The sequence below is a fragment of the Dromaius novaehollandiae genome, chromosome 7, assembly GCF_036370855.1.
Source record: "Dromaius novaehollandiae isolate bDroNov1 chromosome 7, bDroNov1.hap1, whole genome shotgun sequence".
Lineage (NCBI taxonomy): Eukaryota > Metazoa > Chordata > Aves > Casuariiformes > Dromaiidae > Dromaius > Dromaius novaehollandiae.
The window spans coordinates 24796889-24814978 of record NC_088104.1 but is presented as its reverse complement, the minus strand read 5'-3'; the positions used below and the strand labels follow the sequence as shown (position 1 = coordinate 24814978).

Genomic DNA, 18090 nt, shown 5'->3' with positions numbered 1-18090 from the left:
ATTATGCTTGCTGTGCTTCTACGACGCTGACTGCCAGATTTTTCCTCTGCTTTGCCCTAGGTCATATTTTGATATTCCTGTCTCTTCTGCTTGACATACTATTTCCGTGGTATAGCTCTGTGTGTGTGTGTGTGTTTGTGTGCTTCATGAAATTTCCCCTCAGCTGTGCTACAATATACACGCTGTGCATACTGCATTGATTCTTTGCTGTCCTGACTCTGTTATTTGATCTTGATTTCATTCCTTTCCCAGATCCAGTGTAACCTCCATGTTGTGACCTTACAACCCCCTTTCAACCTTTCTCCAGAGCACTGATCAATACCTGCTGCTTTGCCTTTATTCAGATGATAGATAGCTTTGGAAAACTGTAATCTTCTTTGCTCTCCTGACCATGATCAGATTCTCCAAGCCCTGACCTTGACGCAGGAATTTTTCGCATGGCATGCAGGAGCTATGCCTGTGGTCAAAGGGTTAAAGAAAGTCCTGTGGGCTTCTCTTGCTACTTGCTTAGATTTCCGGAAAAAGGAAGAGCAAAACAAAATAAACCTGAGACATTTTGAGTTCTGACCCCTTGTAGGGTTCCACTATGCTTCAGCCAGCTGGGTGTCATTTGATCCACTTCTACATTTCTTTAATCTGTACTTGACCTAGTTTTAAGGGTGATCCAGCCCTTTCCAACAGGTTAGTTTCACACGACTGAGTGCTTAAGTACTCACGGGAGATACCTAAGGGGGAAAATAAGGTATTTACTGCCCAAAGAATATAAGTCTGGTCTTGAAACTGCTTTCTGGTGCTCTAAAGTGACTCAGACAGGGTCAGAGATGAGAGACATCTTCAGGGGAATTTTTAATAATCCCACAGGAAGCTTCAAGATTTCCCCTTTTACTCTGAAGAGGCAATAACAATAAAAGTACCTCTTTTCCCTGCCACATAGCTAGGTAGAGATTCAAGTCATTCATACTAAAATGGAGAGTAGAATTTACCTACATGTGATTAAAGTTAGGGCCAACAGACAGCACTGTTTTGAACTCAAGGAAGCAGAAACAATGAGCAATTCTTGTTTTGTGAGGGAGCGGGCACTTACCAGATGATGCTAAATATGAATGCAACAGCCTCCAACCTCCAGCAGAGAAGCGGCTGGAATTGCTTAGGCACTAGGTTGGTAACCGGGCGGAGGCTGCTATCCATGGGGAAGCTGACAAGCTGAAAAAAAGCGAGTAATTTTAAATGAGCACCAACCTTCCCCAACACCTCCAAGATTAACTACTCTCTAAAATACCATTTTGAGTTGCCTTTTAAAATGTTTTCTTTTAATCTCAGATTTAACCCATATTAATTTTTAGAGCTGTCCATTTCTATTGTTTATCCTTATGCTATGCATTGTGTATATTTGTATCCAGCTGTGCACGTGCTTGGATGCATCTTGGATTGGCCTGAATAGTAGAGTCAAGTAGTATTTATGACTAGATCTTCATCTCAGATGGATAAAATTGCACCAGTATCTTATGATGAACACAAAATACACAGTGTGTCATAAATATGACTGAATTTTACCTTACAAAATACAATACACAATGGTACCAGAGTGTGTAAGAACTACTGAAGTAATCCTGATTTTAAAAGGACATTGTCAGCATAACTTCTAAACCTTCACTTCAGCAAACAACAAAGAACAAAATCAAGTTTCTGGTGGGCCATGTGTGCTGATTTATAGCATAGTGTCTCGTGACACTTTTATTTCAGTGCTTACATCTTAAAAGTAAGGATTCCTCTGTTCTCCTGTGGTGTTTATAAAGGACTTTTGCAAAGGCAGTAACTGGCTTTTCTATATATATAGATACACATACACTTTTACATATATACTTTCACATGTATTTTAGTACACATTTGAGTTTGAAGGAAATATTTTGTTGAGCAAAATGGAATACTGACATTTGAGCTTTTAGAACTGTTAAAATTAAACTTAATTTCTTTTTTTTTCAAAAAAGAAACCTAAGCAATTTCATTTCTAAATTGTCAAAATAAAATAATTTGATTAAGAAATATGTTTTTCCTTAAGATAAAGTTCTGTGACATCAAGATAAACTCTCGAAATGGCTTACTGATTGGGGCAAAAACAGCCAGAAATCTGTCCTGATTCTGTGGGCTCTAAAGAAAAAGCAAGTTTCCAGTCCTGATGAGCTGCACAGCCATTGACTGACTCATGCGTGGTATCTGGGAGCCTTGGAGACTGTCAGCATTACTGTCATTGAGAAGGTAGAGCTATTTGATTAAGCTTTTTTTAATTTGATGTTACTTTTTTCATGTGTTAATATGATTTCTCCCCCTCCCCCAATATTGTGTTATCTGGAATTCTTTTAAACTAAAATTCTACACAGTAAAAGAGCTTTAAGTAAAAGCTGAATTGCTTGAGTGTTGCTAAATATAATGCAGCTCAGCAATACAAAGCAACTGCTGAAACAGATTCCTAGGTTAACAGGATTTCTCTTAGATATGCTCAGTTTTATTTCTGTTTAGTCCTTTTGAAAGGTGCCAAACTAAGAGTAGAGAATAAAGCAAAATCTACATTATACACAGCAGGGGAACAGCATGGTTCACATGCTGTCCTATGAGCACATCTAGATGAATCAAGATTGTCAGTTCTTATGGTTTTATTGGATTTTGTGATACTGAGACTTGTGATATTTGTTATGTAGGTTCTCCTTAAAGCCTTAGCTCCTAGAAACAAGGGATTGCTTGGAAATTTTAGCTTTTGCTCTTTCTTTTTCTTTCTTTTTCTTTTTTATTCTTTCTTTCTTTTCTTTTGTTATTTTCTTTTTTCTTTTATTGCTTCCTTTCTTTCCTTCTCTCTCTCTTTCTCTCAATAATTTTCTCTCTCTTTCTTTCTCTGTCTAGTAATTTTGCTGCTTCCATGGCTGCAGAGAAAAGCTTGAAAAGATGTTTTGAGTAAGCTTGAATTGCAAGATTCAGTAACCAAAAGTAAAAACAAAAAAAGCCCCCAAAAGCCAAAAAAAAAAGCATGTGTAATATTTATTTGTAAAACCTTTTCATAGAGCAGGCATGTATATCAGCAGGATTTCTCAATTTCTCGCCTTTAAGACCTAAGTTGTATCCCAGTGCCAGAATGTACAACCCTCCTCAGATGGTGCTAAGAGAGCCCTCATGAACTCAGGGAGAAACAGAGAAGGCAAAATTCAGGAGGGCATTGCATGCTTAGGGAAAAGAAAAGAGATTTGGGGCCTCTTGCTGCAGAATATTCTGCTGCCTGCTCTCATCAGATCTTTGCCCTCAGTACCAAAATGAACACCATCAATATGTAGTTGACTGAGATGCCATAAAGACAGATTCTTGCTTACAGACCGTCTGGAATGATTGTTTGAACTTGGAGGTCAAGGCTGCAGTGCCAGTTTGAAGTTTTTGACTAAGTCTGAAGCTCAGCATTTCAGGTTGGCATGAAAAGAATTTCACCACAGAGGAGATGATGGAGGCTATGGAGTCAAAAGTCATCACATTTGACATCTGTTTAAAAATACATATATGCGTATATTGACACATTGCTCATGAAAGAGGTGTCAGAGGGTTTGGAGTGGTTTTTTGAAACTTTGTAGAACAGTATAAACATTTTATTCACTGGAAAAAGAGGAGCTGTTTCTAAGTGATGGCTTCATGTCACTGTGAAAGGCAGCAGTTGTGATTGCCAGAGGGATGAAATGCCCACTAAAGATGGCAATTTTACTAGCACTGTGGGACTTCTGGGTACACGGTGAATTTACCCATGAAAAACTGTTTTTTTGGCAGAAACATGCACTTTGTCCTAGATTCATTTTCTAAATACCACTCAAAATATCATTGTCTTTTTCAGTCTGTGTGATTACTCTCAAGACAGGAAATGGGCATTTCCACACAACTTGAAAGCTGTGATCCTTGAAAACCCATCTTTATTCTCTGTCAAGTATGACTGGAATAGATTACACTGGAGTATTAAAGATACTAGACCACAAAAACATTGAAGCATTACCATAACTAACTAAGCTGCCATAGTAATGGTAACATTTGCTTTTTTAAATCTAAAATGTGGAATGAATGTCAGCTTTCTTACTTTTGTAATAAACAATCACTTTATCACTATAAGAGAATTTACTTACTCCTTGTAATCTGCATTTATCAATAGCACTAACATTGTAAAAATAGAGCAATTATATTTAAATGACAGAGCTAAATATTGTGTCAGTGGTATGAAGCAAATGGCATTGTTACTCATTTCTTGAAGAATAATTTGCTTCATAAAAGCTACATTCCCAGGTTGTGAAACCCAGCAGGGCCCCTCTGTCAACAAGCTGCTACTTTCAAGTAAAATTACATAATCTAGCACATAGCATTTCTATATTTCGTTTAGGTATGTACCCATTTTGTACAATTTTTCCCCGCTCAGAAAAGTTCTTAGAGTTAGATCCCACTTCTTTGCATATTAATGTAAATAATAAAACCCAAGGAAATTAACAGTTAAGCCATTCAGCTACTCACCTACACCCTACTCACTTGGCTACCTCCATTCTACTACTTCCCACACACACATCTCCATCCTCCACTTGAACAACCCACAATTATCTTTATAATAAACCACTATGTTTATAATAATGGAGCTGGGAGCATCATCTATCAGTTTGCCTTAAACTTCCCATTGAAAGGCTGTTTTCAGTTATTCGTATGACTGAGTTTCAGATACTTAATAGAATTTCAATTACTTATAGCCTTTATCAGAATGAAATTTTCCTGCCTGTTTAGCTCGGTCTGAAATTTTGGAAAAACTGCAGCTAAAGCAGTTCTATTTCCAACAGAAATGCTGAGGTAAGTTGGGTGAATTTGCTCAAGTTAAAGCACACTGGTGACTGTTTCTCTGAGAATCTGCAAATTTCTAGTAGTTGAGGCAGGGCTTTGAAATTTATGAAGAAAAGAACCTTTTTGCCAAATCTGTGAAAATCTACCCAAATTTAGCTAAATTGTGTTGCACATGAGTTCTGTATAGTTTTGCCAGGTTTCACAGCTCTATCTGAAATGAGAACGTTCCACCTTGAAGTTGTAGGTGAGTGAGCAGGACTTTCTTTCAATAGCAATTTTCAGTTGATCTAAAAATGGCCAAGTGGCCAAGTCTGGGGCCTAGGAGCCAAGGACCTGCGCTTTCCTTATTACTGTTGCTCTTGTTTTTTTTTTTTTTTTTTTCTTTGCTGGATCTAGAAGCTCTGCTTATCAGCCACAACTCTGCCAGCTAGGTGCTGTAAAACAAGGCAAGCAAAAATTGCACCTTCCTGTAGAGGACTGACACCAGTGAGGTACACACCAGGGGAGAGCCCTAGGAAACCCTCGTTTGGTTAGCATTGCCTTTGCACATGAAAAGCCTGCTCCTTGCTGAGGTTTCTGAAGGCAAAGTGAAGTTCTGAGGAGGGATTTAAAAAGCAAGAATGTGAAAGCTTTGCTGATGGTTATAGGCAATTCCTTGCCCGAATGCGAGGGGCAACAGAGGAAGAAGCATGACTGTGCTTGTTTGAAAGCGTTGCAGTCAGAGGAAGGTTTCTTGCCTCATAGACTAATTGGAAGCGAGAGCTGACCTTTTGATATTGAACATGAGAGGGTCAGTGGAGAGTGGATAGGCCACAAAGGCCTTTGAAAGTCAAGACAAGTCATTTGTGTCTAATTCGACTGAGAAGGCTACAGAGAGCCAGACCTAGGGAGGGGCAAGGGATAGAGATTTGTGTCAAGAGCTTGACAGAGAGAGGGCTGAGACTAGAGGTGGGAGAGGCAGCTGGGAGAGCACTGGAAATGGTTGGACAAGCTAACTGAGATCAGCAACAGGAATGAAAGGGGGAGGGCGGATGGGATGTTTGAAGCAACCTTCGTATGAATGAAAGCTTGACAGAAATGGCAGCAGTTTCTGAATTATTGTAATATATTCCAAAGGCATGCCAATTCAGGAGTTCACAATGCAGCTGTTGTTTCTGAGGGAATGAGAAATTATTTTACCAATTTATGCAAAGGACTATTAAAAAGGTGGCAGACGAATAAGAAATATCTACATAAAAGGAAACTTAATTGCTCAAGAAAATGACTCACTGAGTGGTTCAAAAATATTCTCATGCATAAATATCAAAGTTTTACTGTTTGGGGTATTTTTTGTTTGGTTCCTTCATACTGAAATAGTAACTCTCACAGGCCAGTGTCTCTAGAAATGGTAGTAGTTGCATAATTAGACCTTATGAAAAGAAACGGATCCCTCCTGGTTTTAGCTTTCTGGAATTGGAAAGTTTAAGGAACTGAAAGGAATATTTTCATTTTCATTTGCTGGATTTACCCATGGACGTTTGTTCGAAGTACTCATTACGTGCCTAACCTTCATATTACTTCTGGAACTACCAGGGGCATAACTTTAACCGTGCAGGAATCTCTTGTCACCCCCCAAAATTAATATTTTCAAAGTTATTGCCCTTGTAAATTAGCAGGCTAAAGTAGTAAGTGTTATGGACACTGGAATTCTGGTGAGCTTAAATGCTATGCTAATTAACGACCACAATACTCATTCCTGTGAAGTTTTCTGTCAGTTGGTTCAGTTCTTCATATGACGAAATTATGAAGACAATTCTGGAAATGGACTTTGCCGCCTCCAAATTATGGTTGTGGCTGGCAGCGTTCTCTACAGTAGAAGATGTATTTTAAAATCCTGGCTCTCTTTTATCGTTGCTATTACACAACGTGATTGTTTTGATAAAGTCCAAAAGTCCAATGAGATGTGGGCTCCATTCTGATGGGCGATGTGCAAATGTGGAACAGAAATGATGCCGGTTTTGTGGGAGCTGTCTAATTGCTCATTTTAATAAGGAGGCTGACTCCAAAGCAAGGCTTTGCAAAGAATCCATCACAGACAGAATTTGCGGGGGTGCCTTTTATGCATGTAGGTGGCTTGTAACAAATCACAGACCTGTTCTTTTATTTCAAAAGGAGCAGCTGGATTTTATAGTTAGGCAGGTGTCTATAATTCCCAGCTCATCAGCTCCAAAGAGGAGGAGAGCAATTTTACTGAAAGGGTAAACAAGTTAGCTGACAGACTTTGGGGAGAAACCAGGAATGTCAACCTGGGAACCCTTAGGCTTCCAAATATACCTTACACACAAGAAGTCACTTCAGATCCATACAATAGCTTCTATTAGCTTTTAAACTATAAGTGTGAATATTGGGTTGTGAGAGAATAACAACATGGTCTCTTCATGGGTGCTGATTTGAACAATCCAGTATTATGCCCAGTCCTAAAGAGAGAGTGGCAAAGGGGTAATAGAAAGTTGTTGTTCTGTGTCCAATGAAAACGTGGTCACTGGGCCACAAACTCTTGTTGTGAAACAGCCACTTAACCAGGAAATTCTTATTGTCCTTATAAATCACACATTGCAAGAACACAGAAGATTGTTGGATGGTAAAACTGTGGGGCAGAGAAAGAAGATTGTGAGAAGAAATGGAATGCAAGTATTGATTCCAGTCTGAAAATAAACTAAAAGTTGGAAAGTAAAAATACTCCCACTCGAGTACCTCCTTTTCCTACATCTGGTCTGGAAGATGGGGATGTTGCTTTATGTGGGAATCCAGATGGGGAAGTTCATTTAGATAGATGGGAAGTACAAAAGCATTTTAAATGGCACCATGTCCCCAGTACTTCTATGTTTAGAACTGGGAGTATTTGGGTCAGGTGGAGGTTCATATGAGGGTATGCTTATGGGATGGTACTAGAGACAATGGTTTTATTTTGATAGATGATTTATCATCACATATGAGATGATATGTATTGTGTCATAGCACCTCATAGCTGCAGTGAACTTTATTCTGGCTAAATATAAAACAGCTTTTAGATTGTGTCATAATATGGGAGTGATTCAGTCAGCATTGCCTTCAAGGTGTCATCCACGAACAAGGCGAGATAAATCCCCTGCTTAAATGAGGTAGTTTTATGTGCCACATGCATAATGACACTGTTAAAAACCAGGGAACAAATTATGTTCTTCAGCTGCCAGAAGTGCCTAGTCCAGTGCAGCTCCCCTCGTTTTCACTCCAGTGATCCTCCTTCACTCCCCTGCAGCACATCAGGATGAGTTGCTGCTCAACCTGGCTGATTACTTTTTTCTGCTTTCTTGTCCCTCTTTGTCCCACACATCTGATTTCCCAGGCCCACAATGCTAACTTTCTCCTGCTCTTTTTGCCTCTCAGAATAACCTGTCTGTCTGGTTCTGCTCCACTGCTCTAGCATCCCACACAATTATTCACTCAGTCCTATGCAATACCCTGTGACCACCTATGCAAACTTATCTTCTTGTGCTTCCTTGACTCTTCAGTGACCAAGATTTAAAAACAAAACAAAACAAAAAAAATCGTATAAAATCCATGCAAGAGTCTTTATTCCTTCCTAATGTGCTCAGATTCAGAAACTGGAGTATCTATTTGCTCTTTCATCTTTGCTGAAAACCAGTTTTAATTACATGGATTTTCTATAGTAGCAAGCAAACAATTCTGTTCTGACTACCCCTCCTCTCCCTGTTCCCTAAGAAATTCTGCATGTTTATCCTGCTTTAAATTGGTTCTGCACCCTCATGAATGTGGTGCAAACTTCTTTGTTTTAAAAAAATGGTCCTTGATGGCCTCACCCATTCCTCTGCTCCTCTTCCGCCTTTCACACTAAGTCTTCCACGCTCCGTTAGTGTCCCTGTGTTCTTCATGGCACTTCTTCGTGTCCTTGCTCCCCACTCCCCCCACAACATCTGCCCTCCCCTTCCCACACAAACTCACTTACTACCCAGTAACTGTAAGAGGGAAGGCTAGCTGTAATTGTGAAATGAAAATAAAACTATTTATAGCTTTATATTCTCTATAAAATATATCTAAATATATTTCCTTTTCATTTTTCTTCTATAAAGTTTGTTAAACAAGCAGAAACCTCTAAAACTAGCTACGAAGAAGTGCCCTTTATAGAGGATGCGAGTGACTTTTTTTTTTGTCACATCTCATGATATCAGTCAATTCTGATAAGCACAGCTCAGGAGCAGTTTGAATAACACTGCACACACTCGTAATTTTAGTTGTTAGTACAAGCAAACCATAGTTACCACTCTATCCAAATTCTTTTTAAAAGGTATTTGTAAGGGATTTCTGCCCAGTGAACTCTTATTTTGTGATCTTAGCTGGTGTTCATGATGCTGAATGATAAATTTCTGTTCACACTATTTTTTTTTACAATGGAATATGTTTTCAGGACAAATTTTAAAAAACAGTCTCCCCACAAACTCCCTCAAAAAAGACAGATACAAAGTTGAAAGGTGGGTTGGCTGAGTTTGGTTTATGATGGTAAAGCAATCTGGCACAAAATCTCCCTTTCCCTAGTAACTTGTGAATTAGAATTATGAAATAAAATGTCCCAAAAGGTGTCCGTGTTCAGACTTGCAAGGAGAACATTTTTTGCTATATAAAGAGAAGGGATTTCTAATTATTAAAATAAAGAACCAGGGCTTGGAACGTCTGGGTGCTCTTTAATGTTACTTACTTACTGTTGGCTTGAAGCAAGTTATAGAAACTCTTTAAATACAGCAATGAACAACAGGGCCCTGAGAGACATTGTAATAACAAATTACCCCTCTCTTTCCCTCTCAGTTATCTCCATCTGTGAAATGGGAATAACCTGTTTGCCAGAGTACGCTTGCAAGACATAATTCATTAAAGCCTATAAAATGGTTTGAGAACTTTGAATGGAAGTTTCTGTTCAAGTGTCAGGTATTACTAGCTCTGAAATGAAAGCTATTTTATATTGCTTCATCAGGAGCTACTTGAAGTCTCTTATTCTATACGAATAACAAGCGGTACATGAGTGACATTTCTCTTGGTTTAATAGGATTGTCTATCCACAGTTTGTGCTGTTGAAATGACATGAGGGAGCGCTGCTAATGCACTGAGCAAAGTCACCCAGTCCAGAAATGGTTTGATTTGGGGAGTCAGAGAACCAGGAGAAAAAGAAGATAAATAAGAATGGAGCGAAAGGTAAGAAGAGGATGGTTGAGGTAGGGGAGGAGAAGAGTGGGAAAAGGCAGGAAGGAAGGCAGAGCAGGGCAGATAACCTGAAGAAAAGTTCATGAGGAAAAAGGAAAAGAAATGAAAAAACTTAATTTTTAAAAAAAATTAAAATAAAAAGCCAGTTGGATGTGTTTATTGCAAAAAACACAACTTAGAAAAACAAGGCTGTAATGCCATCTTGGGGTTTCTGGTGACATCTCAATCCAGCAGAGCTATGCTCATTTGGTTTGTGAATGTCAGCAGAAACCCCTTGATGCCATTGAGGCTCACGGTTGCCTCTCATTGATTCTGTATTATTTCAACAGTGGAAAAATAGCACCTTTATTTTCACAGCTAAAGTATCTCCCTGTGATAGAAATGTACATGTGCTTATTGAATATCATCTCTATTTATTTTTTATCTAACTTCTGTGTTATCACTATAGATTAGAAAGATATGCATTCTTTTATGGCTATCACGTGAAAGACTGTTTGTCTGAAATGCTGTAGTCCAAGTCTTTGTTAGGCTAAGGAATATAGGCTATTCTGTCCAGCTGTCTTCTGCAGTTTATTATTTTAAACTCATTTCATCAGTACAAAAATTACCCCAAACAAGCCTCTTACTGATCCTTCTGATGTGTTGTATACATTTTTCTAATATTTCACAGACAAGATAATCAAGCTGGAATAAAACCTATTTTATGACTGACTTCATGAAATGAATGAGAGTATGCACCATGTATTCATGAGTATGCATGTATGTACGAGCCCAACTCGATAACATGCAGAAAGTCTTTGAATCCTGCTGAAATATGACAGGTTCAAGGGTAATGTCAAAGACAAAGTGGTATGCTGTGTCTTTCAGGCTTGATCTCCAAAGAGTTGAGGCAAATAGGAAATAACACCATTGTAAAATATACAGCCTGTACTGTACTACCCTGTGCATGAGTCACAAAATCTCCATGCATTAATTGTGTCAAAGGCATAGATTAAGTTCACTGTCGGTGACGACAGCAGAAAAGACTATCAGTTAATTTAAACAAATTGAAATGTTATACTATATATAATGCTCCTAAAATAGACTTTCTGATCATTGGTAAATATTCAGCTGATCACATCTTTCCCACAGCAAATAAGTTTTTTTCTTTAGAAACAGCAAAATTATGAAGAAGTACTTTATAAGAGGAGTTTGTGAGATGGTAACTGAGATGAAGTTTCTTCCTGACTTGGAAAACCATTTTGTGACTGAGGTGAGTTGACATACACATAAACCTTCCCTAACAAACAAATGCCTTTCGAGTCTATGCCAAAATCCCCTTAAGGATAGAAATTCCACCCCCTTATTTAGCTGATCCTATGCTTCTCTCTCCTTACAGTTGGGAAGCCTTTTCTCAAATTTCTCAACTAGATCTTCATGGCTGCAAACTGAAGTGATCATTTCTTGCCCTGTTTTTGGTGGATATGGAGAAAACTGATGATGAGCCTAACCATACCATCCTTTTATGTAAGTGAAGATGTCATCATACTCCCATTTCTTTTCTTACCATTATTTTTAGACTTTCCACATTGGTCATGTTTTCTGAACTGCTCTATGTTTTTATTGCTCTCCTGTGGATTTCCTCCCAGTGGTCTATGTAATTTTTGAACTGCAGTGCCAAAGACCAGCCACCAATTTTTGCGCTGAAACCTGGCAAGTATTGAGTAGATGAAAAATGACCTCTGGTGTCCTGCTCAGATCCTGCTGCTAGGACATCCCAGATTTCGTATTTTTCCCAGTTCCAGCTCACTGATGACCCATTCTCTACTTGTGCCTTCTGTACACTGGCATTCTGGCTGCAGTGCTGCTGTCCATTCAGGTATTCTTTCTTTGTGTGTTTGATATTTGCTACCTAAATACAGGACTTAGTCTGGATAATACAACCCCAAAACTTCTTGCAGTAGGTGAGAATTTTGAATATACAGGCACTACACATTCTGGTTGAGGAGATGTGCTTAATTCTGCAAGATGCCTTGAAATCCTGTCAACACAGAAGAGAGATCTGATCATTAACCCTAAATATATTTGTATCTATTACATTATATTTGGGGAAAAAACAAAAAAACTTTATTTCAAAGTTTACAAATCATTCTTCATTTTCTTTTTCTTTTTTTTTAGTTTTTTTCTTTAGCAATGCGCACTTTATTCTAACAGTCTTTAACAATCAAAACTTTATTGGAAACATCAAGAGTTACATGAAGATACACTTGACCTGGAGTAAAGTATCAGGAGTTTTTAAACATTTAACTTATAGTGTATATTAGTATGAAACTAAGTTGAGCAGAACCCATTAATGTCACAGTGATCGGTTACCAATGGAAATAAATAATTCATGATGAAGGGAATTAGTCTAATTAGCAGGCAGTTTGAGTCCTTTGATAAAACCCAGCTCTAATTCCGTGAAGGGCAGGAAGTGCTGTCATCAGTCAGCCCTGAAAAGATTAGCATCTATTATGAATGAGGTTAGACACCCTAGTGAAGTCATGTGTGTCCTGGAGACAAACTTAATATGTTCCAGAATGGGACACAGTTTGTCTCACCAACACATCATGATTCCTACTGGGCTATTGTATGTAATAACAAGCAAAGATCAGTGCTCCTTCCTATCATTCTCCCCCTGTCCATCAACCTGACAACTGTGCAAATACATTTTCCATGCAAAGCAGGGAATGTGCCCTGAATACTTGTAAAATTGCACAAGATGTCAAAGAAAATGTGTTACCTTTTCTCAGCAACCTAAAACCAAATGAACCAAAATGCCGTTGAGGAAACAGAGGGTTTAAAAATACAGCTGGAAAATATGTGGTGCGTAGTGGGAGATAGATCAGTTGGAAATATGTTGGTTCCGTTTGAAAACACTATTGTCATCTGCCATAAGATGCACAGATAGAGCTATAGCTCTAGCTACGTATGATAGCAAGGTTTTAAAATAGCTCTTGATACTATAAGCTAAGAATATTGAATGGATGGATGTATAGAAGTAACATCCTGGAAAAATGCCTTGAATTTTGGAAGTAAGGCCTGTAGAAAGGAGAAGGTTCTTTGTGTTATGTTTTCATTTAGAAATGTTACTGAAGTGGTTCATTTGAGGAGACTAGCTGTGAGCTGTGCAAGCTTCACAGTTTTGTACTACGTGCTGACGCAACATCAGCTGTGTTTCCATTTTTGCTTATGAGCCTTTTGAAATTATATGTTTCCGTTTTGCAATTTGATGCAATAATGAAGAAACTCCACATTTGTACGTTATTGTATTGCCTGTTTTTATTGTAGGAAATTAATTGCTCCTTTTATTTATGTTATTAAGGGGGGAGAAAACAATTTTGCAGTATTTTATCATTTGCTGTAATAATTATCATACTAGTAATACAACGGAAGCCTTAGAAATGGAGTATATTATGTTCAAATGTCTGAAAAGCACTTAATATGCTGACACTTGTGGCTGGGGAATGCTGGTAGTCAAAAGTACATTGAAAAAGGTAACAGTAAGTTTCTAATAATATCCCTGATGGGCTTAAGTTGATTTATAATATAGAAGTGAAGAGGAAAAGATTAAGTATAGTCAATGCAAGAAGTGATTTTCATGGAAATAGAGCAATATAGTAACTCAGCTGTCCAAATACTAAATAACAACGGTGCACAGATATTGCAGAGGGTGCCAGAATCAAGTGTCACACAAACTTCAAGCAGATTTCTATACGAGACTTTAGTCTACCTTGGTTTGTTCATTTGCATCTCGAACTTGCTGGCTAGTCAAAGTCAGGACAAAATTCAGCTGTCTGAGAGTCTTTGGTGTGATTCTATCGTCTCTTCTTCTGTGTGCGTGATTCTACCATCCCTCAGAAATGACCTACTGCGTGGATATGCCTTGGGCTAGTGAATGGGTTCAGTCATGTCATTAAAATGGGCTTCTTTACGTGTGAACAGGTATACACTATAACTGCTATTTTTATAGCTGTGTTGGTGGGAGCATAGTGCTTAGAAGCAGAAAAATTACATTCTGGATAACTTGCAATATTAGGCACCTGTTCAGGCAACTAGTCACTTGTCCCCTGAAGTTACATAAGACAATGAGAGGAAAGAGGGAAAGAACTTTTTGCTCTTTTCTGTCTTGTCTAAGGAACGATAAAGTGCCTCAAGACAGTTACTTGGCCTTATTTGACTCTAAAGCAGCATATACTTCTCAGGAACTGTTGTTTTTTCTCAGATTATTCCCTTCAGGATTTATGAGGTGCATCACAAGGACAGGGATGGGGGTCAGCAGGGCCTGCTACAAAGGTTGGCTGTGTCAAGCCTTGCTCTGTGATTCTGTGCAAAGCTTCCACCAAGCCTCGCTCAGCCTGATCAGTGGGCCTGAGTCGGGCCTCAAAGACAAATCTGTCCCTTTAAGTGAATAAACCACGAGTAGTTATACTGCTTAGCTGTACTCCTACTGAACAAAAATATGTACTCCAAGTGCAACCACTGTATAAATTCTTAATCTGCTGATTTTCCTTGAATAACGTGTTTAAACGGTACCCTATTCTTATTTTCTGTTTATTCTGCTATCAGTACCATGAAGGTGACACTGGGAAATGGCTAACAGCATAGCATTTCTAATCACTCCAGGATGCTTGCATTGCTACATTGCTAGAAAGTCCAAGTTCTTATCTACTGGGACACATGCAGTCACTGTGTCAGTAAGGAAACCTGGGGAGGTCACAGTAATTCCCATGTCGTGTGACAAAGAGGGCACATATCTCAGGCAGCCGTGCAGCTAGGGAGCTGCCTCTACTTGTACTGAAAAGGTGAATTCTGTTGGACTTTGATATTCTAAAAAACAGCAAGCTAGTCAAAGAAGATTCTTTCACTGAGACACTCTCTATATCAGCAGCTGTCTCACCTGTCCCCTTGGTGAAGTATCCTTACAGGATATCATCCATTAATCAATTCCTCTTTCCTGTTATTCTGTGTTTACATGTGTCATCCCATGTCTCTATTGTCCTTAATCCTCACTCGCACACTCCCACAATGCCAATGCAGCAAAGGACACGTCATCCACATTCACAACTAAATCTATAATACGCTGAACCGCTTTTAAGGCTTACAAAAGTGGGTGTAATGGACCTGTGTTAGTCCATTCTCATTAACACTTTTAATCTGCTTTTGCTGCATGTTTTATTCAGGGGCTCTTTTCATACGCATCAATGCAGCAGTATCTTTCATATACATAAGACTGTTTAGATCTTCTTGTAAATAACAACACAGAGCTAAAATTGTCCTAACGGGCATGACACACTACTGAAACACCCACTCTCATGTATGTGTTTGATTCACAGCGCTTATAAGACACTATGTTAACTAATACAACAGTGCTGCCCATTGTCCCCATCTCATATCTGCCTATGTTCCGAAATACCTGCTGCAGAACATTAGGTATTGGTTGCTCCCACTGGACTGAAACATAGCAGAAAAGCGCACATCCCTCAGTTTCCCAATTCACTATAAAATTAATCTATGCTTTTTTCTGCTAGTAATGTAAATTCAGACGCTACAGCTCTCACTGAAAAAGTTTCCTCTGCCCTTCAGAGAGAATAGCAGAGAAAGAAGGAAAGAGATGAATTAAAGTAGTATCATGGCATGACCTGTTTTTAGCATATGTTTATCTACAAAGAAATAACCGAAGTTTACTTCTTGTAAATATTGCAGAAGGATGGAAAGGGGCTGAGGTAAGTTTACAGGAATTTTGATTAGGAAGGTGTTCAACTCTAAGGGAGTTTCTGAATGCATATGGATAGCAGTATGACAGGCAGGAGAATATCAGCATGGAGGCTGATACTGCAGGGGCATGAAGAATGCAGTGGGATGTGAAGGCAGTAGTATACCCTGGAAAGAGCTATACTGAGCCCTGTGAAATAGAAGCTGGGACTTGAGATAGACACAACAACGGTGAGCCAGCTGTATTATTGAAGCAATATTGAGGAATAATACTTTTGACATTTCTGCTGCCTTAGTTCTAACTAGTTGTCCTTCATGTCATGCCCTGCCTCTCATCACTGGGTTTGCAGATGAAAAATGCAGCTCATGCTCTAACTCTCTGAATCCAATCTAGTAGGAACATTTTGGGGCATTTCCTGTCTTTTGAACAGAACAGAAGCCCTGGCTAAATGGAGAGAACAGTGTAGACACTCTCTCTGCTGCACCCGTTGTGACCAGATGGGGATGTTCATCTCCAACTGAGTAATAACAGTTGCAATATGACCTTGCCTTGTAATATCATCTGTAGATTGCAAATCATATTTTACCAATGCACCAAAATTTTGAAGCTAAGAAGCCTTCTCTGTGCAGTGTATTGTACTTCTGTTCCATAATTAAACCAGAACCTTTGTCCTGGACATGTTCACTCAGCTTTGCCTTCCTTTGAGTAATACACCTTCAGACCAGTGCCTTGCTTTGATGTATTACGATGATAGACTGAAGAGTTCATGTAATACATCATCACAGTCAGCTGTTGCTGGACGCCAAGGATTGAGAGACTGAGCCAGCTGTTTTCCTGATGTATTCTGGTAATGCATCACCAGGGTATGGAAACCAATGATGTATTACTTCACCTAGAGAAGAAGGAGTCCAGAGGTGCAGATTCTGTATAACGAGGCATTCAGTGTACTGAACAGGGCTGCGAACTCCTGGAACAAGATGTTTGTAATAAATCAGCCTTCTATAGTATTACATTAGCAGTTTCGCTAAACAGGTACCCACAGGCACTGTTATGTGTAATCTGACTTCCAGTGCCCCTTTGCAATGCTCTTTTCATGCAGATCAAAGATAACCCTAGCAGCAGTTTTACCTTCACTTCTCTTACAACTAAATGGTTCACAATGCAAACAACCCAGAATGCAGAATATCAAGAAATTCCAAGAGTTGGGATCACTCCTTAGTTTAGAAAACTGTTGGATGCCACCCTTTTAGTGAACTGAGCCCGTTTGCAGCAATGGCAGTATTCTTCCCCTTCACCCTTTACTGGTGCACTGCAGCCCAGAGCTGCAAAATGCGGTGACCCAGAGCCCTGCAGCTGTGCCTGACTTTTCTTCCAAGTTGACTGAAGGGGAAGAAGGCACCTTTGGCCATTTCTTCATCCGTTCTCTGTCCCTGCTCCCTCTGGCACACACACAGAGTCAAGTTAAGCAGTAATTGGTGTCCCCAGTTATTATCATTTTAAAAGAAACATTGGATCAAGCAACAATTCTGAACATGTTTGCCCACAAAACTGTCACCTTGTTGAGTGGGTTTGTGTATGTGTAAAAATAATGATATTTCCCCTGCATTTACTTTTAGCCCCAGGTGAGGCCTTCCATCAGCCACTTCACTGCCTTTGCACATGTGACTGTTAATGAAGTAAGCATCAAATACCAGCAGAATAAAACCATTATCACTGTGCAACACCCAAGAGCTTTCTGTAACTAATCAAACTCTATCAAACTCTGGGAGGAGGAGAAGAGGTTTAAAAATGGAAAGACTGGAAAGCTGTGAACAACATCTTTACAGGTACTTCTTCCAAATACTTCTCTTTTTTTGTAAAATGCAATATTGGTTATGGCTTTGTATGTGTAAACCTCATAATACATTTAGCAAACCCCTGAAGATAAATAGGTCCTGCCCTAAAACTTTACTCTGTAATTATGGAAGGTTTGGACTATAGACAAAGGCTAAGTATATTTTACCAACAGTAAACATACTTTTCTGTCTGTACTCATATATTATAAATCATGGTATTACAAGACATTAAATATGGTTTTGTGGCATGTGATTCTGAGTCAAAAACATTCCAACCCCATATATACAAAGCTTCATACCAGTACAACTCGTTATGCTGATTCAAATATAATCAAAGATTTTTAAAGAGAAGCTTTGCCTGGCAGACTTCATACTGGATTAGGTAGTTTCACAGCCTGTCCTTTCACACCCACCATAAAGCTAGCATAAATACCATGTCATGTGCTGTGA

At 38.9% G+C, this 18090-nt stretch overlaps 1 long non-coding RNA gene across 1 annotated transcript; it reads left to right on the top strand.

Annotated features, from left to right (window-relative positions):
* Positions 1–9922: 9922 nt before the first annotated feature.
* LOC112978715 (uncharacterized) lies at positions 9923–17621 on the top strand. The gene is made up of 4 exons (XR_003257980.2): positions 9923–10062; positions 11224–11323; positions 11450–11577; positions 17422–17621. It is a non-coding gene; the product is annotated as an uncharacterized LOC112978715 (long non-coding RNA).
* Positions 17622–18090: the final 469 nt, after the last annotated feature.